This window comes from Enoplosus armatus, chromosome 11, assembly GCF_043641665.1.
Source record: "Enoplosus armatus isolate fEnoArm2 chromosome 11, fEnoArm2.hap1, whole genome shotgun sequence".
NCBI classification, from domain to species: Eukaryota; Metazoa; Chordata; class Actinopteri; order Centrarchiformes; family Enoplosidae; genus Enoplosus; species Enoplosus armatus.
Window position 1 is genome coordinate 21,094,407 of NC_092190.1, and position 17,912 is coordinate 21,112,318.

Here is a 17,912-nt window from a genome sequence, read left to right on the forward strand (position 1 = left end):
GGATTTTTCCAAAAAAGGACAAGAACGAGTGCCAGAAGACAATGACAGAAAAGTCTTTGAAAGTAAATGTTACATGCTTTTCTGTGATTGACAACTTACTGTACCTGTCCTCATGTGGTGATTCCCACTCATCTAGTTGTTCAAGCAGGTTAAAATAAACACAATTATTTGCAACTAATACTTGATCTACTTTAGGTAGAGCATACAGTATTTACATCTGTCTTTTTATACTACGGTAGGTCTGTTATATAACAGTGTTTGTGCTGGCCAGTGTGTATACAACTTTTACAGTCTAACGCACACATGCCATCTATGTTGTTATTTTGTAAAATATGTGTTTAGCTAAACCCAGATCAACGTGTTTGGATGTCTTGTAATTGGTCAATGTCTTTTCTTCATCTGTAGAAGAATTGGTCGACGAGCTGTGTATTTCTGTGATGGAAATGAAAGGGCTCCAATCATTTTGTTTGTGATAATCACATTTTTTTTTTAAATCTTTGTGGTTTCAGTAACTACTGTATGTTTGTTTTGTTTTCTGGATTTCAATGGACACTTTACCAGCATTTGAAAATAAAAAAATATTTTCCAAGACAGTTCAGTCTCCTCACATTTTTGTATTTTGTCTCTCCATACAATAAACGGCCAAATATTTTCTGAAGAAAGCCAGCTTTCGTCATCACACCAGTGTATTAGGCGGACCCTCTTCCTTTCAGATTTTTCTCCTCAGCCTTGCCTTCTTACTTAATCCATTTACACTCAGTGGGTTCAACAAACTACAGAAAAAAAGGTTGATAGCAACTATATTTTTTTCCGTCACTGACAAGAACAGTTTCTTTGTGAAAGTTAAACATGCATAAAACACAAAAACATTTGTTGGGACTTATCAGCAGTCAAGGATTCTGGCTCATTTCTTTGTTGGGAGGAGGTTTCATGATGGAACAGAGTGAGCTGGCATTATCATGATAAATAACATTACTTTTGAATCTTCCAAGCAATTGCACCTCACAGTGCAGGGTGTCCAGAGAACCCTGTTCTCTAATGAGTAGGCAAGCATTTGGCTTATTCAGCCAGGAGTTTGAGTGCACGGTACGGAGATCGATGAAAGACTCATTACTGGGAGAACCGTGGTCTGCTGCATCGGTTTTAAAGGTCAATGTCACTAAAGCTCGGTGACATACTGTAGCAATTATTTGAATTGGCACTTCCTAAACCTTCAGCACTGCATTGTTTTCTTTTTGGCTTGTTTTCCTGATGGACCTTGTAGTAGCATCTCATTTCTTCTTTGTCTCCAGAGTTTCTGAGAATGAGTTTCTACAATATCTGGCAACTACGATACAGTTAAGGTTAGGGAAAGGGTTAGGATTAGGGTTAGTGGCAGGTCCAGGTCTAACACAGGAGGCGAACTCCTAATTGTGGATGCCCCATAAATCCACCTGTTGATCTCACACTCCATCATACCCTACGTGCTCCCAACCAGAAGGAGGCAATCGTTTTTAACAGAGTACCATGTCCTCAGAATTGAAGGTGTTGACCCACATCCCAAACCACCCCAGTGCAGAGAATAGGAAATGCATGGCTAAGTGCCATTCAGATGTTGTGTTTTGTCTCAATCCTCTCCCTGATTATTTTCTTGGCATGCTCCATCACTCTGCTTTTTTGTTGCCTCCATCGAAAACATAATCTATTGTTCTCTTCTGGTGATTAACATGTAGAACGACACTCTTGGCTGGAATGTGACCCACTCGTTCGCCTTCCTGTGTGTGTCCATGCTGGCTGTTTGCCCTTTGCACCATCTGTTCATTTAAATCTCATTAACATGTTGATTAAAGACCCTGATTCCTCTTATGAGGGAGACAAGAGAAAGCGGATGTGATTCTTCCTTGTTCGGAAGCCCTTGAGTTTAGCTGCCAAAACATCCACCACCTATGGAGGACCCTATAAGGTGCAAGTATCCAATGTGCCTGATTTGTATTTTAAAAGTCCATTCTGTAATCTTTATTGATCATTTGTAATTATACAACATGACTTCTTTTGTGTTTCCTTCATTTCTATTAAATCAAAGGCATCAGGCCAGAGGCGTAGCACAAACTTCTGGACCCTGTACATAGGCATTCTCTATGGACCCCTCCCTGCATCCATGGCTATTCATTGTAGTATCTTTGAGGGCCCTGTATACTCAGTATATTCATTTATTTGCTAATATGCACCCCAAAAGCCTGATAAAAACGGAAAGGATAAGGGCCGTAACATAGCTTCTGCATTTATACCTTTTCTTGAGGCACACGGTGCATATTCTTAAATACATTTGCATGTAATCAAATGCTCTCAATCAAACTTGGAAATGAGTGAAGGGATGAAGGTAGTCATCTTAAGCTGATCTGTAGTGTTCTGTGTCTAAAACATGGTGTAAGAAGAATGTGACTCATCCAGAGCTTCAGTAACGACTGCAAAAGCAACGTCATGTGTCATATGTCAGAATCTGTTCCACGCCTACTGTGCATCATTGCGAGTGAAGTTGTTCTCTTGTTTCAGATGCTTTTCCATCCAGACAGAAATGAGTATCTTTCTCTTTATAATGGCATCTTAAAAACCCAAACCCTACTGACAATTTACACTTTGTTTTCACCTAAAATCTTCTCAGAGTGATTACCATTTATCACAGGCCAGAATTTTAATGTGTACAATTTGTCTTAAATATGTCAAGATGTCTGAAAGGTGCTTTTTAAGAGCTCATTTTTACTCAGGTGTTGTGCGGTGAGAAACTGCTCTGGTAATTTTGTCAGAGCGGAAACGCGCTGTGCCAGATATGCACTTTGTACTTGGAGAAGGCACAGACAGAACGTAATAGAATTAAGATTGATAACTCCACTTTACAAGAACCATAAAAAAACTATTTGCAATAAACACCTGAAAAGGCAGTAGAAGCTTTGCAGGGTGTTCCGGCTGGAAAATCAAACTGCACTACTCAAAAGGGATTCATGTATGCTGAGAAATCAGATACTATTTTGATGGACACATCATAAAGACATTAACCTAAAATCTCCATTCTAATTGAAGATGCATTCATTGTTTGTTTGTTTGTTGGCCAAATGTAGGGTACCGTGGATTTTCGCTAACAACAGCTGCCTGCTGAGCCTGAAAACAAGGTTGATGAGAGCAGTACATTTGCGGGCTAGAAAATGCCCTGAAAGACATTAAAAGGTTGGGTGATAATTCTCTGTGAGTTTGTCATTATGGGTGACCCCTTTCACATCACAAGTAGTCATTTGATCCATTGTTCATATAAATATATTCAGTGGTGCAGCTTTAACAAAATGGTCAAAAAACAATAGTTTTAATGCTGATCCGAGGCTAATTAAGCAAATCATTTAGCTATCCTTCAGGTTTGCCTTTGTCAAAAAGAAAAACTTTTCAGGTTGAACATCTTCATGTAGGGCAAACCATTACACTGGCCTTAAATGGCAACTCCATTAATGACATGTGACAGTTTGGGTCATCCTGAATCATTCCTAGCTGTAACCCTTCCTGCAGTTCACCAACCTGAAACTCTCAAGTCTCATAGCTTCGGACAGCTTGGGCCATTTGGAGGGCATGGGTAGCAGGTGGCAGAGAGACTGCCAAGGAAGGTCACAGTTTGAATCCCCTGAAATGGTGAATGTGTCTAGCCGCATCAAAGTGTCCTTGAGCAAGGCGATAACTAGCCACAAGCCAAAATCTCCAACTTCTTGGACGTGGACATGCTGAATCATTTTAGACATGTACACTGCTGCTGTTTTAGTAACAACTGTACAGAAAGTTGATGCTAGCTTGAAAATTGGAAAAGGATCTAGTGCAGCAAGAGAAAGCAAGGGAAACTTGGCAATGTACCTTTTCAGCTTTTCACGGCTCAGGTTCCTAAATGTATTTCTAGAGTCGTGATTTTTTTTTCAATTTAGGGGGGGCTGTGAGTGTTTCAAGTAATGCCATTGTTGGTTCCCACTACTTATATATCATGTTACAGTAATAAAAACTAACTGTGAAACCCCTGTATTCTTTGACATGACCATAGCTGATCATAATTTGCAGTTGTGCATGATTGGATACTTAAGTCACATATGTCCACATTTAAATCCAATCATGCACAATATTGAGAGACATCATCAGCATCATATCAGCAGTCTTCCTTAAGTTATAATTAAAACACAGTTTTTGTAACTTTGTCAAAAACTAAGCATCGGCTCTTTTAAATAGATCTGACACCACACCAATCAGCAGGCGACTTTTAAGAGCGCGGGCGTTTCTGCACTGTTCTTCATTCATCTCATTTAGATGAGAAAGCACTTTGCTTTCCCACAGGATCAGGATCAGTGCATCATTACACCGTCTCTGAAAACTACAATCATCATCTCAACTCCACAGGTCCTGGTGGGAGAATGTGTTCAATTAACCCCCCACCATATTTCGCTAGCACCTGGCACAGTGGCCACCGCTGCTTTGGTTCCAGCTCAGGCTCAGGCAGTCACCCTCACTCACCATCATTTCCACTCGTATGGGTGTTATTTTATACGACGGTGCCTTAATACCATTTCTCTGACTTGATTTCACCCGACTTTATGAGAAGTGATATGCCTATTTGTGAATAGTAATGACTTTTGAGTAGGGTATATGTGTCTCCAGTTGCATGAAGGGTATTGATTTGTATCCTCACAGAGGCAAAATGTGCGTTTTTTTGCCAAGCCTGGCAATCTCCACAAAGACAAAAAAAAAGAAATTGCACTTTAAGACAAATTATTTACTTGTGCAGCCTCAAAGGCTCCAAACCCCGACTCCAACCAGTCACTTTCTCCCTGCAGAGATTAATGGCAGGCTATTAAGTGCGTGTAAATGTTATCTATACATGACTCCAGATTTTGGAGGGCAGTGGACTTAAATCAATACCCGAGTTTCAATAACATGATGTCAGAAACTGACAAGCAGTGCAGCGTAGTAAATGTGATTTTCAGTGTAGCCAATAAAGGAGGTGACCTGCTTCAGTGCAATGTTTAGTTAATGGATTTTTCAAATGGGGACATCCAGAGCTGTGGTGGATGCCAGGCCAGGAGACGTGTGGTGAGATCAAGGTACAGGGTAGTGACTGAAGGAGCATCAATCACTGCACACAGCAGTCCGTTTTCCTACAAAGTATGTTTACATAAACACAATTTACATTGGCAAATTCTTTATGGAGGAAATGAGAAATTAATTCTGTGAGGTGTGAGGTTCTTCTACTGCAGAGACGTCGCAGAGAGGACGTTTGGAGAGAAATGTTGAGCATATTAAGCACATGAGTTCGTATCATGTGTTCCAGATGTCACAGCTGGGCAAGTAAAATGCTAAATACGCTCATTCGCTTTCTTGCCCAGAGTGAGACAAGAAGATTGACACCATGCTCATGTCTGTATGTTAAACACAGAGTGCGAGAATGGCTCCACCACTAACAATGAAAAAGACTGAATGCGAATACATTGAATGGCTATTGCAGAGAAAACAATGCAAACTATAAATAGTAAGTAAAGTTTACTTTAAGCACGTTTAAGCAACAATCAAAGCAGAAGTTAGTTATTATTTATTAAGAATTCATCCTATTGCTCGTAGTAAGAAGCTTATAAAAAAAGGTTTTCAGGGCTTTTAATGTCTTTCTGTATCATCACTGCACTCATTATTAGAGAAAATCAATTTATTTGGGTACAGTCATTTTAACAAGAGAGCAGAGAGGATAAAAAGTGTTTTAATATTCCATTCTGTTATTTTTTTTACTCGATTTATTGATTATATGCTTTTTTTTTTTACTATAGCTTCCTAACAGGTTTAAGTGTTTTTATTTCCTAAAAAGAAAAATGTGTCTCGAGGGATGTAGAACAAACACACAGTTTGACAGACAAGATTTGGGCTGACAGATGCGATTGCACCTTACCCAGATTCGGGGTTGCTCAAGGCGCACTCTTATTATTCTTGGGATGACATTGCACCATCTCATCCATGACACAAGAATGTATCTTTCTCCTCAATTATGTATTTTCTATCCACCCCAGGGGCATTTGTGGATGGTGTTGGCTCGGATTGTCTGTATGTCTCAGATATACGTCCCTGTCTCAAGAACTATATTAACTTTATAACTGGGGCCTTCACTGTGGAAGAACACCTTTACTGAAGCACTAAAACTATATTGCCGTACACAGAGGATATATTTAGGGCTTGCATTTGTGCCCCATTCCCTTTCACCTTTGTCTGAATGATATCTTCCCGTAATGAGAAATAAATTGTGTACGGCAGTCTTCATATAGCTGTTTTCGTATGCAAGGTCAGGTCCCAGCTACAACTTTGGAACAAGTTGCAGAAGGAAGTGTACGGAGGAGGCTTGTATCTGAAACCTCATTTCCATAGACCTTTATTTGTTATTGCTTTCATATTTCAAAATGTTTTTCCAGTTTTGTTGATTTGTCTATTGGGAGTCCAACACGCTCTAGTTTCTGAATTTCGTAGCGTGCATGGGCCCTCTGAGTGCACTTCAGTTCTGATAGAACTGAAGTCTATAGCATATTTTTCTTGTCTTCTTCTGAAATTATAAGAAGCATAAATTGATGAAAAAGAATACATTTTATTATGTTAATATTACCCTCTATTGTCTGGTGCCAATTCTGCCAATGAATGAGCTGAATGTAAACGAGATGCCACATTTTAACACCATGGCAAAATGTAGCTGCACACATCTATGGATTAATGATTGCCATTACCATGTGGTATGTTTCAGCATGCAATTATCCATGGAAGGATACGTGACGTTCAAAGGATGTGTGGATCTTCAAGGGTCATTCTCTCCTGTCTCAGATGTCATAGGTAGGGCCTCAAAGCCGTCTTTGGTGTATGGGGTAAAAATTTCTACTCTCTGTGAATCAGATTGAGGATGCTCTTGATTTGTGTAAAACAATCTCCACTAACAATCAGTGTCTATTTGTGCAAAACATCCACATAAGCAGAACTGCAGCACAGAGAAGCATTCTGTTCCTCCTAATGTGGACCTGGTAGACTCATCTGAAATGTTGCTGCTGGGATCTCCGCGTACAAGAAATAACATATCTTAGAAATGGGTGAAATCCATAGTGTTAGCTAAACAGCCTTGAGGTGCTGATTCATCGTAAGAAGGTTGGACTCACCAGCCTCGGTTGTCTCCTTGGTGCCCTTTACTATTTAGCTCTTACATGCTTCCTTGGTGTGTTTAGACAACATGTTACACGACTTAAAAAATTACTCTAAGTAACTATTTTACCCTCCTTTAACTTTGATTGATATATTTCCATGGGTGTTTTGTGCCATTCTGTTAAGTGCCGATGCCATCTTATATGGTGAACAAGCATCACTAGAGGAATGCCAAAATATCACACAAATGTGTATGTAAGATTAACTATACAGGTAATCATGTTACATCAGAAGCAGATGTACTGTACACTGTGTACATCCAAACCAATTGCCCAAGGTGCATGTTAAATTTGAAATGAGTCCGATCTTCCACATTTTTCAGGGCATACTGTGATATGCAATATCTCTTGAAGTTTGGCCTGGAGAAAAGGCCATGTTACAAACGTTGTATTTCTCTATATCATTAAATGTTAATTGACTAAATAAGCAACAGTCAAAGTTCAAGCTTGAAAAAAAAAAACATTCTTATTATATTAGTATAGTGCCATGGTGTGTCGACACAAAAAGTGGTTCAGCCGTGTGTCCGACGGCACAGACGCACTCCTGTTTGAATCAATATACTGTAGCTGTCTCAACAGGCAACTCAATGAAAAGCGTTTCACTCACGCTATACGCACGTATACGTGACCTGAAGTGCATTGTTGCACTTCGTGTGTTTTCTTCCTTGTTACACGTGTAACATCAGTGATTGTGTGTTGGGCTCTTAGTGCTGCCAGCACTGCCATCAAGGGTGACCTACACTCAATACGGCACCTGAACTGAAGCTGCTGCTCTGCTAATGTGCTGCCCACTCTTCACTTCCTGTGTAGGCATTGTGTAACACTCAAAAACTCATGCTAATCAGCAAGTCCAGCCTGCGTGAGTGTGGTTTGTGGTGTAACAGTGCTGGCAACATACACATGCAACCCCAGAACAGTCATCACATTTTGATTCAAAATATTGTTAACCTCTGATTGGTGCATGTAAGTATGTGACATCACCTTTTTCCAACTGAGCCCCGCCCACTTCAAACCAGTGGCAAGGACAAAAACACAAATCTTTAAATTGAAATAACCAAAATGTTTCTATTTTTGGCAGAAAATCGTGTGTTCACGTTGGACCCCATCACTTACAGTGGGAAGCTGATTGAGAGAATATGTTTTCGGGGCCTTTAATACCTTAATCCAAAGGTTTTATCTTCTGTATGGCCACTTGAAGACGGGATCTTCTGAATACCCCTCCCATCAAAGCTCTGTGACGTGGGAATTGGGAGGGCTACACTGAACAATTTCTATAACTTTTCGGAACTGACAATCCGACATTCATGCTCACTTCACGTAGCGATTGGGCCAGGTGCCAAGAGAGAGTAGCATACCTTTAGGCTCAGCTGCAGTTTGACCTGAATGCTAATAATAGTTTTCTAACATGCTCACAGGCAGGAACATTTAGCCTGTCAGATTGTCATGTTAACATTACATTTAGTATTGGTGGCATATGAGCATGCACTTAACGCTGTAGGTGCAGCTCAGGCTAACGAACATTAGTTTGGTATCCTGTCAAGAACTGAAGTGGACAAGTGGAAATTTGGATCTGTTGGTGGCACTAAATGAAAAAGTGATTATAATTCATGTCATCAATTGAATGACAATCTAGCCAATTTGTGGAGATATTTCACCCTAAGGACAGCGTTACTCCCATAAAGGACAGGGGCATATTTTCTGTTTCACTCTTTTGATTTTACCTCCATCACGAGGGTCAGGTAGAGGTGTTAGTACCAGTAGGTGTCAATACATATCACATACGTAACACCCAGTTATGTATGTGATACATCAACTTCAGTTCCTTAGAGAACTGAACTGAGGAATGTTGTTCAATATTTCATTTCCAATGCTTCGAGCACCTCAAATGAAATTCCATTCACGTCCATTGTATTAGGCTGTAGGGACGAGAGAAAATGTGTTTTCTTTTATTTATATATAATTTGAGTGAACTGGCCCTTTAAAATACAAATTTAATGACTCTTTTCATTGCCAGAACATATAGTATTGAGGGATCTCCACATGTGGTCCCTACTCACAGTGACGTTAACACTGGTTCAGTGACTAACCTGGGTCAGACAAATGCGTTTTATAATCAAATTACCATCAGATTTGCAGTTTATCCAAACAGCTGCCAGCCTCTTCGAGGTGGCCCTGAGGATTCGAAGGCAATGCGCCTGCTTTGCATCCCGCCTGTGTTCATCAAATTAAGGCCATGGCAGAACTCACCTCCCACTCTCCACCACTGTCAACACACTCTGTTACAGGTAGATCGTAGTCAAAGCAACGTCTGGAAATAACATTTTAGGGCCTGGCGGGTCATCTGCTGTCTGTGCAGTCCATTCACACTCAAACATATTTTATTACGCTATGGCCAACCAAAGACGAAGTGATTAGACCTTTCACTTCAATTCTCTTCAACACAGCTTATGATTTTAAAGATGTGATCGCAGCATTAGATTATCCTGTGTCTGCATGCAAATTGCCAAATGGAAGACAGCTGAAGAGAACAGCATCAGATTTGCTGGGACTGGTCTGTTCAGAGCATGTGGGAGTATGTTTCTCAAAGCAATAAATCAGATAATGCCCTCCAAACTCCAGTGTCTCCAAAGTTAATTACATGAGAAGTAACTGGATTTGAATCACCTCACAGTTTTTCATTTATTTATTTTCAGTCACACTAATGCTGTGGTCTGTAGGGATGGCAATGTTGATCTGTCGGTAGATCAGTCTGCCACACTTGTCCAGACTGTACAAAATACGACATTCCATCCAATAGTTAGAGAGATTATTTCAGACGTCCATGAACCACAGAGGATGAATCTTATGGACCTTAATACGCAGGAGTAGTACCTAACTGGCCAAAAACACAGAATAAGAAGGACAATAAGATTTTTATTTTTATTTTTTTATTTGGATCAAGAAATCTCAGGATCAGGTCTGGGCTACTTGTGTTGCCCTCGTCTTCTTGTCTCGCTCCTTGTCAATCCTGAAAGATGTGACTTCACTTTTAGATAGAAATACCACACCAGTAGTTAAAAAATGTAGCTGTAGAAAAGCTGTAAAAGCTGTAGTTTCAAGTTTCCCCATCTTTTTTTTTTACTTTCTGATGACGTGGTGCAGGTCTGTCATCATCTCAGCTTGCTAGTAAACCTGTCGTAGTTGTTTGGTAATCGTCAACGCTATTTAAATCTGTCTTGTGTAACTTGACTTGGCCTGAGTAAGTGTGCTGCATGTATGTATTACACGTACATAATGTATGCATGAGTGTCATGCGACTATTTCAGTATGAAAAGAATATTCAGGAAATCAGCGGAGCAGGACAGAGCAGCCAGCAGCGCTGGTCAGGCAGAAGATAAGGGCCAGCTTGACACTGGTAGGGATGTACACACACGGGTATGTAGAATCCTGACAGCTCCAGATTTCTCTTTAGCAAACACTTTTTTGATTTCCTTGATAATATGCTAAGACGAAGATGGTGATCGAGGTAAACATTACACCTGTTTAACATCAGCACACTAACTTTGTCATTGTGAGCATGACATGGATGTGGTTCACATTCTGAGGATAGCATCTGGCCTAAATCAACAGTACAGCTTCGCTGAGCCAGCATGGTTGTCAGTTTCATTTCTCACGTCATCTGCAATTTAGGTTTCATTTTAAATCGGTTGGTTTAGTGAATGATAATGAGAAATGTACTGCAGTACGCTGACTAGTGTCTCCACTAATACAAAAAATTAAAGATAATAATAATAATGATAAAGCAGAGTGGATTGAACCATAGACTTACCTTCTCCCTCTTCTCCCTATGTGTAGTCTAAGAGATGAAACTGTCCATTATGATACCTTTCCTTTGTTTCTTATTATCAGCAGAAAAAATCACTACCCACAGTTGCACACATATCCGCTTCAACACTTCACTTTATTGAACCAGGTGGTTGGAAAAGAGGACAATCCCCAGTGAAACATGATAAAGATTTGGTCTTCCCGTTTCTCAGAGACCATGGTGATTACTCCTAAGTGTTGCTGTGACAGTGGTATTGATTTACCCTGATATTCATCATCCAATCACCTCTGTGCTTCATGCAAGCTGGACCAGCTCAACTCCTTTAAGGATGTTAACAAAGGAGGGAGAGGAGCTATTTTTAGATGTCCTGCTTGCACAGCTAAAGGGCATCTAAAGGACATGCAGCATGATTGTTTTGTGTGTATCCAAAATTACAATTATTATTGCATTTTTACACTTTAAAACTCACTCAAGATCTTCCTATCATGAAATATGCCCATAAAAGAGAAGATATTCTGACAGAATTCTTCTATTCACCACTTTCCTGGCACATTTTCCACAGCTATGAGACCATGGCCAAAAGGAAATTGAGCAAAAATAAATATGTTCATAAAATCCATGTATTGCCACAAACCCTTCAAATGACCACTTTCCTTAGAAATATTTCCACAACAGCAAAGCCACAGCCGGCAGAAAATCGAAAGCAGAATGCTATATTAGACATGTGGTGCAACAAAGCTCAAGCTTGAAGTTGATTACTTCTTAAATGTTTGTCACTTCATGTGCGGTGGCTGCACTCTATAGGTTAGATGAATGGTCACCCAGACAATAAGCCACAACGTGGTTGTGAGTCTTCAATACTTCAAACCTTCATCCCTGCCGGTGACTGGATTCTCAGCTCTGGAGAAGATGATGCTCAGCAGATGCTTGAAATCTTATTACCTGGAGAGAGTGCTCTTGAAATAGTAATTCAATCTGAAAGGCTTCTATCTGAAATCTGTAATGCTTTGGTATCATGTCTGCTAGGAACTCTTCAGTATGCGTAGTATGTATTGAGAACAGACGGACACAATTGTTGCTACAATCGGTAAGAGTGGTGCAGTGTCTTGAGACATGGCTCATGCAAAAATAATGATGAGAGCACACATCAGCAAGAATACCAACTGCAGCACAGACAAGATTACTTCTGTTTCTTCTTCCGAATGAAATGCAATTTTGCCATCTGTTGTCCAAAAACTTTTAAAAACACATCAGTGAGACACACCACTGCATGGGGTGACATGTTTTTTAATCCCAAATATGCCGTCCTAACACTCACTAGCTCTTTGAGTGAGTCCGTGGCTGAAAATAGTCCCTAACAAATGCACTTTTTACTCCTAAAAACTACAATGCCCAGCTGTTTCAGGAAGTTGCTTTTTTCAGAACTATGTATTTGGTTTTGAAGATTTACGTCTTCAGTAGTATTGAGAGACAGACTAACACATTGGTTTTCGTTTCATGCGATTTGTTGACGCCAGCCTTGTCCTTTAAAACTGCAAAGAAAGTACTTTCTTATTAACAACAGGTCAAATGATCGCTCGTAGTTCACTCAACTGAGTCTGCAGTTCCCCACAGGTCACACGTCATCATCATCATCATCACCATGTCACCAGAAGCACGACGCCAGTGTCTCTGCTGGATGTCTGTTAATAGACAACTCTTTGTCAACACATTCACCACAACAGCTTTATAAGGTGATCACGTGTCAGTTATTTTAAACGAATGCTGCTTTAAATTGTGGCATCTTCGGTTTATGTGTCATCATTGCAACCCCCAGCAGTCAACAGAAACATCTGAGCCACAACAGGAGCGAATATATATATATATATATATATATATTTTAACGACACTCATTTTGCTACCCAATTAAAGCGTGTGATGCATCGCGAGGGGTTCGTCAGTTTGGAACACTTCCATCCAGTGCAGCACCTGCAGCTGACCCCTTTCTCTGCCCCATTTGGCATGTGGCCCACCATTTCAAAAGAGTGAAACCAAGGGATTTGTGTCACAACAAACCCGCTGTGGAGTTTCTTGATTATAGGAAGATCAATCTTATAATACACACGGGAGGATTTATCGAGCGGGCCCCTCAGCCTTGAAGATAAACAGAGGGACGAGCTCTTACCTAGTACCAAGTTCTAACCAATAAAGAACTGAGGCAGGAAACAGGAGATATGTCTGCGCTGCCCTGTTTTCCCTCTGGGAAGATGAGCCGCTTGTGATACCTGCATATGTCAGCCGTTGGCCCCTGCTGCGTCTGTGGAGATTGTTCAGCACTGAGTGGAATTAAACACACCTACAGTATCAGACTTTACCTCTATTTTGGTGCAGGAGAGCAAAAAAGAAAGAAAGAAAGAAAGAAGAACCTGCAGTAAGTCATTTTGCTCATTTCACTTACTTTCTTACTGACTGAAAAAATAATGAGAGCATGGGGAACTTTTCAGGATGTCTCACCTTAATAAGTCTGTATTGTTGCCATGGGTAAGCCTCTTCACCGTCCAATTATAGCAAAGTACAAAACAAGAAAACAGCGCTTCTGGATTACTGAGTGCTGTACAATGCATGGTGAAATAGATTATAAACACTGTTGACAAATCCATTTCCAAATAAGGTGAACATTGGTAATACTGGGAACTGTGAAAGAAACGGGGCTCATGGGAAAAGCATAAAACTTCTATTTACAAAGCCTTGGAAGCTTATTGTCCCTTTTGTATCTGCCCTGGAAAAAGATGCACAGACTCTTGTCCTGGTTACTGAATTGTGGAGTTGATGCTATAAACAGTCCAATCTCCAAGTGGAATTATTTATAGCGGGTTGTACTGCCTTCATGGCTTCCAGTCTCTCTCTGTTATCTGATGGCCTGATCAGACTAGGGACATAATGGCAATGTCCTCACTAAATCACTTGGAAGAAGGCCAAATTAAAAATGATTTAAAAAATGTTAAACTTACCCTTTGAGATTTGATTCAGTATTGCAGAGTGTTAATGTATCAGTGCCAGCATGACAGGGGTGGGAAATGACAAGCAAGTACTGTTGATCGCCTCATTTTTTTGTTGTTGGAAGATCTCTATCTCTATTTAAACAAGCAAAAAAGTGAAATTCATTTTCCCTTCCTCTCAGACCATCATGACCGCCAGAAGAATTCACTTCACTCGTCTTCCTGAAAGGAGGTCCCCCCACCACTTGATACATCATACCTAGTCTCGCATAGCCAGACCTGGCCAGGTTCTTTAAACTGATCACAATCGGGTGGCGCTAAGCCCAGAATGCAGCGACGGTGCCCTTGCAAAATAGTGTCCGAGAGGAACTTGTTTTGGTGGAACATTTGCACGTGGGGAGGTGAGCCCTGGCATTAAAATGGCTAAATCCCTGCAAAAGAAAATGTCATATAAAATAGTAAACGACATATGTAAGCTATGTGATTTTGCAACTTTTACTGTTAAAAAAGACAAACATAACTTGATCATCAGTGTCCTAGAGGTCAAGCCTACCTATACTTTAGGTCTGGAGGAGCTCACTGGACCCATTAAAATCACAGACGATCCAACTCTTTGTCAAAACTTGCCATTTTCAGCATGCAGGCTGCTCGCGCGGAGGTTGATGATGTTGCTGTTTCATGTACCGACGGGGACTTTGAAAACAGTAACTCGCAGATAGCAGAAGGGGAGGAGAATGGCAACTGAAATAATTGCCAGACTCATCCCAGCAGCCTACATCCAGTGAGTCAGATTACATCATACCATACAGACATATCAAGTCATGTCTAGGAATGAAAAAGGGAGGGTAGGGTTAAATTGGCACTGAGGAGAGTAAAAGTAGAATGAGCAGAATGCCAATGTTTGAGCTATTGAAGTCATATGATTGTAAAGTGGGTATCATAAAACATATCTGTCTGATAAAAAGAACAGGTTGAATCATTAACAGTCTTTGTGCTGAATAATGCCAAATCCGAAAGGGAACCTGGGAGAGATTTGATAGAATAGAGAAAGGGCTGAGTAGGAAGAAAAACAGCACACACGTGGGTAATGTGGACACGAACCACTGTGTAACATTCTGACAGTTACAGTGCAGCTTTGTTGTGCATAATTGCAATATTAGAAGAATATCCATCATCACATGCCTGTAAAATAGTCCCTAAACTGACAATGTTTCATAACACTCATCTGCCAGCTTCCTTCCCAAAGCCCTAAGAACTGTTAGTATTCAGTGGGTAGATGGGATGGATTCAAGTCACTGTTTATACAATTTATTCACCATCAACTCATGTAATGTGACATTTTATTGCATATGAATACAGGTTATTCAAAGTCTGCCTGATGGTGGAACTGCAGGAAAGATTTTCCTCCTCGTGGCTCCTGGCTTGAGCGTACGTTTCAACCAGCACAACTTGTAGTGTATGTGGGAAGCCACATCCTTAGTGCTGCACTCGAAACTTCCACTGCATCACTTGAAACTCCTGTAGGTTTTCATACACTGCTAAGTGCCCTAAAAACCGCTGAACTGAATGTAGATGATGGTGCTATTTCAGAAAGGAGGCTAAGAAAAGCTGGACTTTTCCGAATTTCCAAATACTGCATCCATCCATTCTCTGAACCTCTTATCCTGTTCAGGGTCACAGGAGGCTGGAGCCATTTCCAGTCTATTAAAGGGCTAACACACATAGACAAATGCATTCTCTTATTCACACCACAGTGTACCTAAAATGTGTTTGGACTATTTTACAGGTCTAACAGCGAGATACAACTTCGGACCTTGGTTGGGTTGGGTCACAATAAAAGTTCAGCCAGGGTCTGTTTGAGACCACATACTGAAGAAATGACAAAGGACAAAAGGAGTTATTTGTGTATTTACAAATGCATAAACATTTACAACATTTATCCTTATATGAGCTTAAAACATTACTATTGTGTGTTACAAAGCAATAACTAATTGTTAAAATAGTATTAATGTAGTATACTAAAATTGCACTATATTTGAGTACACTTTCTATATTAACTCTGATGTTAAACAGTGACACTGAATTACCATTGAGACTCATGCCAGTAGGCTTTTAGGGGAGCCAGTTAAATTAACCCTGAAACTAGTGTGCTCAGTTAAATGGTGTGGGAAGAGGATCCAGGCTTTTGCTCACATTGTGAGTGTGAATAACAACAATCCCATGTCCAATATTAAGTGGTTTGTGGTCCTAATTTGGTACAGATTCGAGGTCTCTTTGACCTTCTGGATGTTTATTCTTCACCCAAATTCAGGTAGTATATGATGCTTGTGTGAGTTTATGTGCTGGGAGGCTGCCAATAGATTTATATAGCAGAGTTGGTGAGAGCCACTGGGACTCAACCACATGGAGCAGAGAGCCACAAAAAATGACCTGAAAGCTCCAAATTAAGCATCAGCTTTGACTCTCAATTCTCAGCAGGATCAGCAGAACCAGCAACCCTTTTACACAGGGAGGCATTTCATTCAATGCTACAAAAATAAAATAAATATGCTCTTTAATGGATTTAGGGGAAAAATTACACTCCAGCAACAGTAGCAATGTTACTGAGGATAGTCTGTCAAACACATTCATTAGCCCTCATCCTCAAAGCCTTTCTCTTGTATGTACGTTAAAAACATACTGTCTGATCTTACATATTCCCTCATTATACTTCTTTATTTGGACTAACTAGCTCTCTGCAATCTAAGGACAATGATGCTGCGTCAACGGTTGAGGATGCCGACTCTTTGTCTGGGTCAAACCTTAACCTCAATCTTTCAGCACGATATCGAGTCCTGTAAGTAGCCATCAAGTTAATATGCAAGACCGCTTTTTTTAAAGTGAGTCAACTGGAAACATTAACAAGTCAGCTGTAGACTGTTTTCAAACAATGCTAATGTTAGCTAAGTAATTAGCTAACTAGCTACAGCCAATAAAATCTGCCAGCAACAGTTCATTTCAGCCAGAAAAATTGACAGTTGCCAGCTAGAAATGAGATTGTCTGCTTCTGTCTGAAATCATAGACCCATTGTTTCCGAGATTACTAATTTCGATGGTAAATCTGCCGTTTTCATTGTTAACTGCAAGAATGGAAAGCTTGACGGGTGTAGCAACAGTAGCTACAGGAGGGGGGCCTGGGCGAAGTGAACGGTTGATTACGCAAATGAGCTTTTGAAAACCGGAGCAGGTCTTGGTCAGTAACAGATTAAGTAGAACATGTGGGGAAACAGGCCCTGATTTCTTCTCAAAGACTTTATGGAAATGAGGCAGCTGTCCATGATAATGCACTTGGATGAGATTCTGCATGCTGCTCGTGGGAAGCCAGCTCTGATAGTTTGCTACTGTATCATACCAGTCTGGAGCATCGTAGCTGATGCTCTCCACACCAACTCCATCAATCATTCAGAAAGCACATCAGCTCTAACCCCGGTTATTTTGGTTGCCGTGCAGGGGGTCAGTATTAGTGCTGCTGTAAATGGACTGGTGCAGCAGAGGCAATGACAATGCAACGATAAACAACATCAATTAACGTCCTATTCTGCTAGTCCTCATCTTCTCTCCTAATCTCCAAATCCAGTTCATTTCGGAGAACAAATACAGTGTGTAAAAGATTTAGCATTCACCTCTTCTGGGATAAAAAAAAAAAAAAGTTTAACAAACAGTCAATAAGCATTTTAATCAGCAAAGGTCTTTTGGCGATGGATTTCATGTCTCAGGCTGGGTAATACATAAAGCTCCACTGAAGCTCAGTGCTAATGTGCCCACTTTTGGAGACTGCAGTGAAAGTATTCTCTAATGTGAAGAGGGATGCTGAGTATCTGTAATGAAGTTTGTGCACAGAATTCTTTCTGCAGGGTATAGACATCCCACCATTTT